At 50.4% G+C, this 11,008-nt stretch overlaps 20 non-coding genes across 20 annotated transcripts; all 20 read left to right on the top strand.

The window, feature by feature from the left end:
• Positions 1-108: 108 nt before the first annotated feature.
• Trnak-uuu lies at positions 109-181 on the top strand. The gene has a single exon. It is a non-coding gene; the product is annotated as a tRNA-Lys (tRNA).
• Positions 182-320: 139 nt separating this feature from the next.
• On the top strand, positions 321-401 carry Trnas-cga. Its single transcript has one exon. It is a non-coding gene; the product is annotated as a tRNA-Ser (tRNA).
• Positions 402-1,094: 693 nt separating this feature from the next.
• On the top strand, positions 1,095-1,177 carry Trnas-uga. The gene has a single exon. It is a non-coding gene; the product is annotated as a tRNA-Ser (tRNA).
• Positions 1,178-1,777: 600 nt separating this feature from the next.
• Trnaf-gaa lies at positions 1,778-1,850 on the top strand. The gene has a single exon. It is a non-coding gene; the product is annotated as a tRNA-Phe (tRNA).
• Positions 1,851-2,390: 540 nt separating this feature from the next.
• Positions 2,391-2,463, top strand: Trnak-uuu. Its single transcript has one exon. It is a non-coding gene; the product is annotated as a tRNA-Lys (tRNA).
• A 138-nt stretch (positions 2,464-2,601) lies between these two features.
• On the top strand, positions 2,602-2,683 carry Trnas-cga. The gene has a single exon. It is a non-coding gene; the product is annotated as a tRNA-Ser (tRNA).
• A 693-nt stretch (positions 2,684-3,376) lies between these two features.
• On the top strand, positions 3,377-3,458 carry Trnas-uga. The gene has a single exon. It is a non-coding gene; the product is annotated as a tRNA-Ser (tRNA).
• Positions 3,459-4,057: 599 nt separating this feature from the next.
• Trnaf-gaa lies at positions 4,058-4,130 on the top strand. Its single transcript has one exon. It is a non-coding gene; the product is annotated as a tRNA-Phe (tRNA).
• A 539-nt stretch (positions 4,131-4,669) lies between these two features.
• Trnak-uuu lies at positions 4,670-4,742 on the top strand. The gene has a single exon. It is a non-coding gene; the product is annotated as a tRNA-Lys (tRNA).
• A 138-nt stretch (positions 4,743-4,880) lies between these two features.
• On the top strand, positions 4,881-4,962 carry Trnas-cga. Its single transcript has one exon. It is a non-coding gene; the product is annotated as a tRNA-Ser (tRNA).
• Positions 4,963-5,655: 693 nt separating this feature from the next.
• On the top strand, positions 5,656-5,737 carry Trnas-uga. Its single transcript has one exon. It is a non-coding gene; the product is annotated as a tRNA-Ser (tRNA).
• Positions 5,738-6,335: 598 nt separating this feature from the next.
• Trnaf-gaa lies at positions 6,336-6,408 on the top strand. Its single transcript has one exon. It is a non-coding gene; the product is annotated as a tRNA-Phe (tRNA).
• A 539-nt stretch (positions 6,409-6,947) lies between these two features.
• Positions 6,948-7,020, top strand: Trnak-uuu. Its single transcript has one exon. It is a non-coding gene; the product is annotated as a tRNA-Lys (tRNA).
• A 138-nt stretch (positions 7,021-7,158) lies between these two features.
• On the top strand, positions 7,159-7,240 carry Trnas-cga. Its single transcript has one exon. It is a non-coding gene; the product is annotated as a tRNA-Ser (tRNA).
• A 693-nt stretch (positions 7,241-7,933) lies between these two features.
• On the top strand, positions 7,934-8,015 carry Trnas-uga. Its single transcript has one exon. It is a non-coding gene; the product is annotated as a tRNA-Ser (tRNA).
• Positions 8,016-8,614: 599 nt separating this feature from the next.
• Trnaf-gaa lies at positions 8,615-8,687 on the top strand. Its single transcript has one exon. It is a non-coding gene; the product is annotated as a tRNA-Phe (tRNA).
• Positions 8,688-9,226: 539 nt separating this feature from the next.
• On the top strand, positions 9,227-9,299 carry Trnak-uuu. The gene has a single exon. It is a non-coding gene; the product is annotated as a tRNA-Lys (tRNA).
• A 138-nt stretch (positions 9,300-9,437) lies between these two features.
• Positions 9,438-9,519, top strand: Trnas-cga. Its single transcript has one exon. It is a non-coding gene; the product is annotated as a tRNA-Ser (tRNA).
• A 693-nt stretch (positions 9,520-10,212) lies between these two features.
• Trnas-uga lies at positions 10,213-10,294 on the top strand. Its single transcript has one exon. It is a non-coding gene; the product is annotated as a tRNA-Ser (tRNA).
• A 599-nt stretch (positions 10,295-10,893) lies between these two features.
• Trnaf-gaa lies at positions 10,894-10,966 on the top strand. Its single transcript has one exon. It is a non-coding gene; the product is annotated as a tRNA-Phe (tRNA).
• Positions 10,967-11,008: the final 42 nt, after the last annotated feature.

Here is an 11,008-nt window from a genome sequence, read left to right as displayed (position 1 = left end):
TTAGGCGACGTTTTATTAGTAACGGCCCCATGCAACGATTGCACAACAGTAAAGGACATGAGTCAATGTACAGTTGTGCATCGTGGGAGGTCTCACACCGTCGTCCGAGCCCGGATAGCTCAGTCGGTAGAGCATTAGGCTTTTAACCTAAGGGTCCAGGGTTCAAGTCCCTGTCCGGGCGGAAATTTTAAAACTTTGGTAGCGATTCGTCTGGTAGCGGTGGGAAACGCTACGGAAAATAATGCAGCTACGCCGTTTTCTGACACCACAGTGCTTCAAACGGTAGCATTTGCATGTGTCGGGACAACGCCGCGCTACCGGCAGTCGTGCCGAGTGGTTAAGGCGTCTGACTCGAAATCAGATTCCCTATGGGAGCGTAGGTTCGAATCCTACCGGCTGCGTGCGATTTTGCGTAAAGAGAGGAGCAAAAATTTTCGCACACATGTGACATTGCGTGGGCGAATGCGGGTGCAAACCAGTGACGCCATTCTCAACAAGACGAAAGTTTCCGTTTAAGAATACTGAGTTTCGCGACGACCGCTGCTTACTGTGGCCATCGGTTCACCTCGCACTGACGCTGGGACTGCAGAAAGCCGTCGCTGAGATCGTGAGTACACAGATGTGCTCGAAAGTGTTGGACAGAGCGAACATTCAATTCTTTTTAAGAATCGCAATTGAATCATTCGAGTGCGGCGAAGGCAGTGGTGCAGCGTTTCTTTTCTTAAGATCTCGCAGCTGCTTGGAGTATGTCCATCGTTTTAAGACGACAGAAAACTAGCGTCAGCGGTGCGTCAGTGGGAAGTCGGTGAAGTCGCCATTGGAGCCATAAGCCAGTAATTACAACATGCGAATCACTCGCTCACCACGCAGCTGTACGATAATGCTCGTGCGTGGGCCCGCATAGCTGAGTCGGTAGAGCGTTAGGTTTTCAACCAAAGGGTCCTGGGTTCAAGTCCCTGTCTGGGCGAAAATTAATACACTTTCGTAACGGCTAATGGAAACCCTACAGGAAAGAGTGAGGCCACGCCGCTTTCTGCCATCAGATTGCTTCTAAAGATGGCCGTTTCACTTGTCGGGAGTCGCTTCTGCCACCGGCAGTCGTGGCCGAGTGGTTAAGGCGTCTGACTTGAAAATCAGATTCCCTCTGGGAGCGTAGGTTCGAGTCCTGCCGACTGCGAAAATTTTCTCTCTCTCAAAAGATGGACGTTCAGGTGCATCCTAGCAGTTGCGTCACTACTAAACACATGGGTCACCAGTTATTTGATCCAGGGCGCAGCGTTACAGTCGCGCCCAGAAGCCGCAGCTCATCTCCTCGTCTCACAGCCGCCCACCGGGTGTTAGTACAAGTGTCGCCTCACTGGGCAGTGCAGATGTGTCCTTTTTAGCTTGCAGACGATGACGTGTAGCAATTTACGAGCTAACGCAAGTCGAATGTTTTACCGTGTGTATCTGCTAGATACTGCCTCTCATACGGTGGAGAGGCTCACTCCTTCTTGTGTCTCGTTCTCTGCACACGAGTTGCCCCTGACATCGACATAGCACGGGTTTTCTAGCGTCAGCCGCGGCGTCACGTGAAGTCAGCGAAGTGAATATTACACGAGTCGAGTCGACATGTTTGCTTGTTACGATGATGGAAGCAGAAGAAATGTGTGTGGGACTTCACTGCATCGGCTGCTCGCCTTTCAGCGTCCCTGTGTCTTATCAGACGAAGGTGACTGTGAAATTGGCAACGAGGCAGAGCTGAACGAACACATGCAAACAGCAACGTTCAATGTCAGCCGAAATAGCTCAGTTGGGAGAGCGTTAGACTGAAGATCTAAAGGTCCCTGGTTCGATCCCGGGTTTCGGCAGGTATTCGTTTTGATGCGACGCCAATGGAATTGCTCTGCGTTGGTGATAATGCAACTACAGCTGACAACAAAAATGACTCTCTGCTGTAGCAGTTCTGGTTGTCTAGTGCATGCCATAAGAGGAACTCACTAGAAAACTAACTCCCTTTGAAGGAAAAGAATCAAAAAAGCCCTACCGACTGCGTTCCTTTTTCTGTGTCAGGTGGTGAAGAACGTCTTCAACGGAACCGCGAAATGAGCGAAAACGTGGGAAACATTGCATTCGAAATGCTTGCGAATTTTCCAATTGCCCAGTGAGTGTCGACAAAACACGTCAATTCTCTGCTCCAACGTATGAGACGTAACAACTGGTGCAATTTGTTGTTGCATCGTGTGCCAGCAGTCTTCGATAGTGTGTTACGAGCTTAGCGCGATAAGTTTGCAGACAGCATTTAGGCGACGTTTTATTAGTAACGGCCCCCATGCAACGATTGCACAACAGTAAAGGACATGAGTCAATGTACAGTTGTGCATCGTGGGAGGTCTCACACCGTCGTCCGAGCCCGGATAGCTCAGTCGGTAGAGCATTAGGCTTTTAACCTAAGGGTCCAGGGTTCAAGTCCCTGTCCGGGCGGAAATTTTAAAACTTTGGTAGCGATTCGTCTGGTAGCGGTGGAAACGCTACGGAAAATAATGCAGCTACGCCGTTTTCTGACACCACAGTGCTTCAAACGGTAGCATTTGCATGTGTCGGGACAACGCCGCGCTACCGGCAGTCGTGGCCGAGTGGTTAAGGCGTCTGACTCGAAATCAGATTCCCTATGGGAGCGTAGGTTCGAATCCTACCGGCTGCGTGCGATTTTGCGTAAAGAGAGGAGCAAAAATTTTCGCACACATGTGACATGCGTGGGCGAATGCGGGTGCAAACCAGTGACGCCATTCTCAACAAGACGAAAGTTTCCGTTTAAGAATACTGAGTTTCGCGACGACCGCTGCTTACTGTGGCCATCGGTTCACCTCGCACTGACGCTGGGACTGCAGAAAGCCGTCGCTGAGATCGTGAGTACACAGATGTGCTCGAAAGTGTTGGACAGAGCGAACATTCAATTCTTTTTAAGAATCGCAATTGAATCATTCGAGTGCGGCGAAGGCAGTGGTGCAGCGTTTCTTTTCTTAAGATCTCGCAGCTGCTTGGAGGTATGTCCATCGTTTTAAGACGACAGAAAACTAGCGTCAGCGGTGCGTCAGTGGGAAGTCGGTGAAGTCGCCATTGGAGCCATAAGCCAGTAATTACAACATGCGAATCACTCGCTCACCACGCAGCTGTACGATAATGCTCGTGCGTGGGCCCGCATAGCTGAGTCGGTAGAGCGTTAGGTTTTCAACCAAAGGGTCCTGGGTTCAAGTCCCTGTCTGGGCGAAAATTAATACACTTTCGTAACGGCTAATGGAAACCCTACAGGAAAGAGTGAGGCCACGCCGCTTTCTGCCATCAGATTGCTTCTAAAGATGGCCGTTTCACTTGTCGGGAGTCGCTTCTGCCACCGGCAGTCGTGGCCGAGTGGTTAAGGCGTCTGACTTGAAATCAGATTCCCTCTGGGAGCGTAGGTTCGAGTCCTGCCGACTGCGAAATTTTCTCTCTCTCAAAAGATGGACGTTCAGGTGCATCCTAGCAGTTGCGTCACTACTAAACACATGGGTCACCAGTTATTTGATCCAGGGCGCAGCGTTACAGTCGCGCCCAGAAGCCGCAGCTCATCTCCTCGTCTCACAGCCGCCCACCGGGTGTTAGTACAAGTGTCGCCTCACTGGGCAGTGCAGATGTGTCCTTTTTAGCTTGCAGACGATGACGTGTAGCAATTTACGAGCTAACGCAAGTCGAATGTTTTTACCGTGTGTATCTGCTAGATACTGCCTCTCATACGGTGGAGAGGCTCACTCCTTCTTGTGTCTCGTTCTCTGCACACGAGTTGCCCCTGACATCGACATAGCACGGGTTTTCTAGCGTCAGCGCGGCGTCACGTGAAGTCAGCGAAGTGAATATTACACGAGTCGAGTCGACATGTTTGCTTGTTACGATGATGGAAGCAGAAGAAATGTGTGTGGGACTTCACTGCATCGGCTGCTCGCCTTTCAGCGTCCCTGTGTCTTATCAGACGAAGGTGACTGTGAAATTGGCAACGAGGCAGAGCTGAACGAACACATGCAAACAGCAACGTTCAATGTCAGCCGAAATAGCTCAGTTGGGAGAGCGTTAGACTGAAGATCTAAAGGTCCCTGGTTCGATCCCGGGTTTCGGCAGGTATTCGTTTTGATGCGACGCCAATGGAATTGCTCTGCGTTGGTGATAATGCAACTACAGCTGACAACAAAAATGACTCTCTGCTGTAGCAGTTCTGGTTGTCTAGTGCATGCCATAAGAGGAACTCACTAGAAAACTAACTCCCTTTGAAGGAAAAGAATCAAAAAGCCCTACCGACTGCGTTCCTTTTTCTGTGTCAGGTGGTGAAGAACGTCTTCAACGGAACCGCGAAATGAGCGAAAAACGTGGGAAACATTGCATTCGAAATGCTTGCGAATTTTCCAATTGCCCAGTGAGTGTCGACAAAACACGTCAATTCTCTGCTCCAACGTATGAGACGTAACAACTGGTGCAATTTGTTGTTGCATCGTGTGCCAGCAGTCTTCGATAGTGTGTTACGAGCTTAGCGCGATAAGTTTGCAGACAGCATTTAGGCGACGTTTTATTAGTAACGGCCCCATGCAACGATTGCACAACAGTAAAGGACATGAGTCAATGTACAGTTGTGCATCGTGGGAGGTCTCACACCGTCGTCCGAGCCCGGATAGCTCAGTCGGTAGAGCATTAGGCTTTTAACCTAAGGGTCCAGGGTTCAAGTCCCTGTCCGGGCGGAAATTTTAAAACTTTGGTAGCGATTCGTCTGGTAGCGGTGGAAACGCTACGGAAAATAATGCAGCTACGCCGTTTTCTGACACCACAGTGCTTCAAACGGTAGCATTTGCATGTGTCGGGACAACGCCGCGCTACCGGCAGTCGTGGCCGAGTGGTTAAGGCGTCTGACTCGAAATCAGATTCCCTATGGGAGCGTAGGTTCGAATCCTACCGGCTGCGTGCGATTTTGCGTAAAGAGAGGAGCAAAAATTTTCGCACACATGTGACATGCGTGGGCGAATGCGGGTGCAAACCAGTGACGCCATTCTCAACAAGACGAAAGTTTCCGTTTAAGAATACTGAGTTTCGCGACGACCGCTGCTTACTGTGGCCATCGGTTCACCTCGCACTGACGCTGGGACTGCAGAAAGCCGTCGCTGAGATCGTGAGTACACAGATGTGCTCGAAAGTGTTGGACAGAGCGAACATTCAATTCTTTTTAAGAATCGCAATTGAATCATTCGAGTGCGGCGAAGGCAGTGGTGCAGCGTTTCTTTTCTTAAGATCTCGCAGCTGCTTGGAGGTATGTCCATCGTTTTAAGACGACAGAAAACTAGCGTCAGCGGTGCGTCAGTGGGAAGTCGGTGAAGTCGCCATTGGAGCCATAAGCCAGTAATTACAACATGCGAATCACTCGCTCACCACGCAGCTGTACGATAATGCTCGTGCGTGGGCCCGCATAGCTGAGTCGGTAGAGCGTTAGGTTTTCAACCAAAGGGTCCTGGGTTCAAGTCCCTGTCTGGGCGAAAATTAATACACTTTCGTAACGGCTAATGGAAACCCTACAGGAAAGAGTGAGGCCACGCCGCTTTCTGCCATCAGATTGCTTCTAAAGATGGCCGTTTCACTTGTCGGGAGTCGCTTCTGCCACCGGCAGTCGTGGCCGAGTGGTTAAGGCGTCTGACTTGAAATCAGATTCCCTCTGGGAGCGTAGGTTCGAGTCCTGCCGACTGCGAAAATTTTCTCTCTCTCAAAAGATGGACGTTCAGGTGCATCCTAGCAGTTGCGTCACTACTAAACACATGGGTCACCAGTTATTTGATCCAGGGCGCAGCGTTACAGTCGCGCCCAGAAGCCGCAGCTCATCTCCTCGTCTCACAGCCGCCCACCGGGTGTTAGTACAAGTGTCGCCTCACTGGGCAGTGCAGATGTGTCCTTTTTAGCTTGCAGACGATGACGTGTAGCAATTTACGAGCTAACGCAAGTCGAATGTTTTACGTGTGTATCTGCTAGATACTGCCTCTCATACGGTGGAGAGGCTCACTCCTTCTTGTGTCTCGTTCTCTGCACACGAGTTGCCCCTGACATCGACATAGCACGGGTTTTCTAGCGTCAGCGCGGCGTCACGTGAAGTCAGCGAAGTGAATATTACACGAGTCGAGTCGACATGTTTGCTTGTTACGATGATGGAAGCAGAAGAAATGTGTGTGGGACTTCACTGCATCGGCTGCTCGCCTTTCAGCGTCCCTGTGTCTTATCAGACGAAGGTGACTGTGAAATTGGCAACGAGGCAGAGCTGAACGAACACATGCAAACAGCAACGTTCAATGTCAGCCGAAATAGCTCAGTTGGGAGAGCGTTAGACTGAAGATCTAAAGGTCCCTGGTTCGATCCCGGGTTTCGGCAGGTATTCGTTTTGATGCGACGCCAATGGAATTGCTCTGCGTTGGTGATAATGCAACTACAGCTGACAACAAAAATGACTCTCTGCTGTAGCAGTTCTGGTTGTCTAGTGCATGCCATAAGAGGAACTCACTAGAAAACTAACTCCCTTTGAAGGAAAAGAATCAAAAAAGCCCTACCGACTGCGTTCCTTTTTCTGTGTCAGGTGGTGAAGAACGTCTTCAACGGAACCGCGAAATGAGCGAAAACGTGGGAAACATTGCATTCGAAATGCTTGCGAATTTTCCAATTGCCCAGTGAGTGTCGACAAAACACGTCAATTCTCTGCTCCAACGTATGAGACGTAACAACTGGTGCAATTTGTTGTTGCATCGTGTGCCAGCAGTCTTCGATAGTGTGTTACGAGCTTAGCGCGATAAGTTTGCAGACAGCATTTAGGCGACGTTTTATTAGTAACGGCCCCATGCAACGATTGCACAACAGTAAAGGACATGAGTCAATGTACAGTTGTGCATCGTGGGAGGTCTCACACCGTCGTCCGAGCCCGGATAGCTCAGTCGGTAGAGCATTAGGCTTTTAACCTAAGGGTCCAGGGTTCAAGTCCCTGTCCGGGCGGAAATTTTAAAACTTTGGTAGCGATTCGTCTGGTAGCGGTGGAAACGCTACGGAAAATAATGCAGCTACGCCGTTTTCTGACACCACAGTGCTTCAAACGGTAGCATTTGCATGTGTCGGGACAACGCCGCGCTACCGGCAGTCGTGGCCGAGTGGTTAAGGCGTCTGACTCGAAATCAGATTCCCTATGGGAGCGTAGGTTCGAATCCTACCGGCTGCGTGCGATTTTGCGTAAAGAGAGGAGCAAAAATTTTCGCACACATGTGACATGCGTGGGCGAATGCGGGTGCAAACCAGTGACGCCATTCTCAACAAGACGAAAGTTTCCGTTTAAGAATACTGAGTTTCGCGACGACCGCTGCTTACTGTGGCCATCGGTTCACCTCGCACTGACGCTGGGACTGCAGAAAGCCGTCGCTGAGATCGTGAGTACACAGATGTGCTCGAAAGTGTTGGACAGAGCGAACATTCAATTCTTTTTAAGAATCGCAATTGAATCATTCGAGTGCGGCGAAGGCAGTGGTGCAGCGTTTCTTTTCTTAAGATCTCGCAGCTGCTTGGAGGTATGTCCATCGTTTTAAGACGACAGAAAACTAGCGTCAGCGGTGCGTCAGTGGGAAGTCGGTGAAGTCGCCATTGGAGCCATAAGCCAGTAATTACAACATGCGAATCACTCGCTCACCACGCAGCTGTACGATAATGCTCGTGCGTGGGCCCGCATAGCTGAGTCGGTAGAGCGTTAGGTTTTCAACCAAAGGGTCCTGGGTTCAAGTCCCTGTCTGGGCGAAAATTAATACACTTTCGTAACGGCTAATGGAAACCCTACAGGAAAGAGTGAGGCCACGCCGCTTTCTGCCATCAGATTGCTTCTAAAGATGGCCGTTTCACTTGTCGGGAGTCGCTTCTGCCACCGGCAGTCGTGGCCGAGTGGTTAAGGCGTCTGACTTGAAATCAGATTCCCTCTGGGAGCGTAGGTTCGAGTCCTGCCGACTGCGAAAATTTTCTCTCTCTCAAAAGATGGACGTTCAGGTGCATCCTAGCAGTTGCGTCACTACTAAACACATGGGTCACCAGTTATTTGATCCAGGGCGCAGCGTTACAGTCGCGCCCAGAAGCCGCAGCTCATCTCCTCGTCTCACAGCCGCCCACCGGGTGTTAGTACAAGTGTCGCCTCACTGGGCAGTGCAGATGTGTCCTTTTTAGCTTGCAGACGATGACGTGTAGCAATTTACGAGCTAACGCAAGTCGAATGTTTTACCGTGTGTATCTGCTAGATACTGCCTCTCATACGGTGGAGAGGCTCACTCCTTCTTGTGTCTCGTTCTCTGCACACGAGTTGCCCCTGACATCGACATAGCACGGGTTTTCTAGCGTCAGCGCGGCGTCACGTGAAGTCAGCGAAGTGAATATTACACGAGTCGAGTCGACATGTTTGCTTGTTACGATGATGGAAGCAGAAGAAATGTGTGTGGGACTTCACTGCATCGGCTGCTCGCCTTTCAGCGTCCCTGTGTCTTATCAGACGAAGGTGACTGTGAAATTGGCAACGAGGCAGAGCTGAACGAACACATGCAAACAGCAACGTTCAATGTCAGCCGAAATAGCTCAGTTGGGAGAGCGTTAGACTGAAGATCTAAAGGTCCCTGGTTCGATCCCGGGTTTCGGCAGGTATTCGTTTTGATGCGACGCCAATGGAATTGCTCTGCGTTGGTGATAATGCAACTACAGCTGACAACAAAAATGACTCTCTGCTGTAGCAGTTCTGGTTGTCTAGTGCATGCCATAAGAGGAACTCACTAGAAAACTAACTCCCTTTGAAGGAAAAGAATCAAAAAAGCCCTACCGACTGCGTTCCTTTTTCTGTGTCAGGTGGTGAAGAACGTCTTCAACGGAACCGCGAAATGAGCGAAAACGTGGGAAACATTGCATTCGAAATGCTTGCGAATTTTCCAATTGCCCAGTGAGTGTCGACAAAACACGTCAATTCTCTGCTCCAACGTATGAGACGTAACAACTGGTGCAATTTGTTGTTGCATCGTGTGCCAGCAGTCTTCGATAGTGTGTTACGAGCTTAGCGCGATAAGTTTGCAGACAGCATTTAGGCGACGTTTTATTAGTAACGGCCCCATGCAACGATTGCACAACAGTAAAGGACATGAGTCAATGTACAGTTGTGCATCGTGGGAGGTCTCACACCGTCGTCCGAGCCCGGATAGCTCAGTCGGTAGAGCATTAGGCTTTTAACCTAAGGGTCCAGGGTTCAAGTCCCTGTCCGGGCGGAAATTTTAAAACTTTGGTAGCGATTCGTCTGGTAGCGGTGGAAACGCTACGGAAAATAATGCAGCTACGCCGTTTTCTGACACCACAGTGCTTCAAACGGTAGCATTTGCATGTGTCGGGACAACGCCGCGCTACCGGCAGTCGTGGCCGAGTGGTTAAGGCGTCTGACTCGAAATCAGATTCCCTATGGGAGCGTAGGTTCGAATCCTACCGGCTGCGTGCGATTTTGCGTAAAGAGAGGAGCAAAAATTTTCGCACACATGTGACATGCGTGGGCGAATGCGGGTGCAAACCAGTGACGCCATTCTCAACAAGACGAAAGTTTCCGTTTAAGAATACTGAGTTTCGCGACGACCGCTGCTTACTGTGGCCATCGGTTCACCTCGCACTGACGCTGGGACTGCAGAAAGCCGTCGCTGAGATCGTGAGTACACAGATGTGCTCGAAAGTGTTGGACAGAGCGAACATTCAATTCTTTTTAAGAATCGCAATTGAATCATTCGAGTGCGGCGAAGGCAGTGGTGCAGCGTTTCTTTTCTTAAGATCTCGCAGCTGCTTGGAGGTATGTCCATCGTTTTAAGACGACAGAAAACTAGCGTCAGCGGTGCGTCAGTGGGAAGTCGGTGAAGTCGCCATTGGAGCCATAAGCCAGTAATTACAACATGCGAATCACTCGCTCACCACGCAGCTGTACGATAATGCTCGTGCGTGGGCCCGCATAGCTGAGTCGGTAGAGCGTTAGGTTTTCAACCAAAGGGTCCTGGGTTCAAGTCCCTGTCTGGGCGAAAATTAATACACTTTCGTAACGGCTAATGGAAACCCTACAGGAAAGAGTGAGGCCACGCCGCTTTCTGCCATCAGATTGCTTCTAAAGATGGCCGTTTCACTTGTCGGGAGTCGCTTCTGCCACCGGCAGTCGTGGCCGAGTGGTTAAGGCGTCTGACTTGAAATCAGATTCCCTCTGGGAGCGTAGGTTCGAGTCCTGCCGACTGCGAAAATTTTCTCTCTCTCAAAAGATGGACGTTCAGGTGCATCCTAGCAGTTGCGTCACTACTAAACACATGGGTCACCAGTTATTTGATCCAGGGCGCAGCGTTACAGTCGCGCCCAGAAGCCGCAGCTCATCTCCTCGTCTCACAGCCGCCCACCGGGTGTTAGTACAAGTGTCGCCTCACTGGGCAGTGCAGATGTGTCCTTTTTAGCTTGCAGACGATGACGTGTAGCAATTTACGAGCTAACGCAAGTCGAATGTTTTACCGTGTGTATCTGCTAGATACTGCCTCTCATACGGTGGAGAGGCTCACTCCTTCTTGTGTCTCGTTCTCTGCACACGAGTTGCCCCTGACATCGACATAGCACGGGTTTTCTAGCGTCAGCGCGGCGTCACGTGAAGTCAGCGAAGTGAATATTACACGAGTCGAGTCGACATGTTTGCTTGTTACGATGATGGAAGCAGAAGAAATGTGTGTGGGACTTCACTGCATCGGCTGCTCGCCTTTCAGCGTCCCTGTGTCTTATCAGACGAAGGTGACTGTGAAATTGGCAACGAGGCAGAGCTGAACGAACACATGCAAACAGCAACGTTCAATGTCAGCCGAAATAGCTCAGTTGGGAGAGCGTTAGACTGAAGATCTAAAGGTCCCTGGTTCGATCCCGGGTTTCGGCAGGTATTCGTTTTGATGCGACGCCAATGGAATTGCTCTGCGTT

Source organism: Schistocerca piceifrons, unplaced genomic scaffold (assembly GCF_021461385.2).
Source record: "Schistocerca piceifrons isolate TAMUIC-IGC-003096 unplaced genomic scaffold, iqSchPice1.1 HiC_scaffold_163, whole genome shotgun sequence".
NCBI lineage: Eukaryota > Metazoa > Arthropoda > Insecta > Orthoptera > Acrididae > Schistocerca > Schistocerca piceifrons.
Note: the sequence above shows the minus strand (reverse complement) of the source record. Positions and strands in the feature narration are given on the sequence as shown.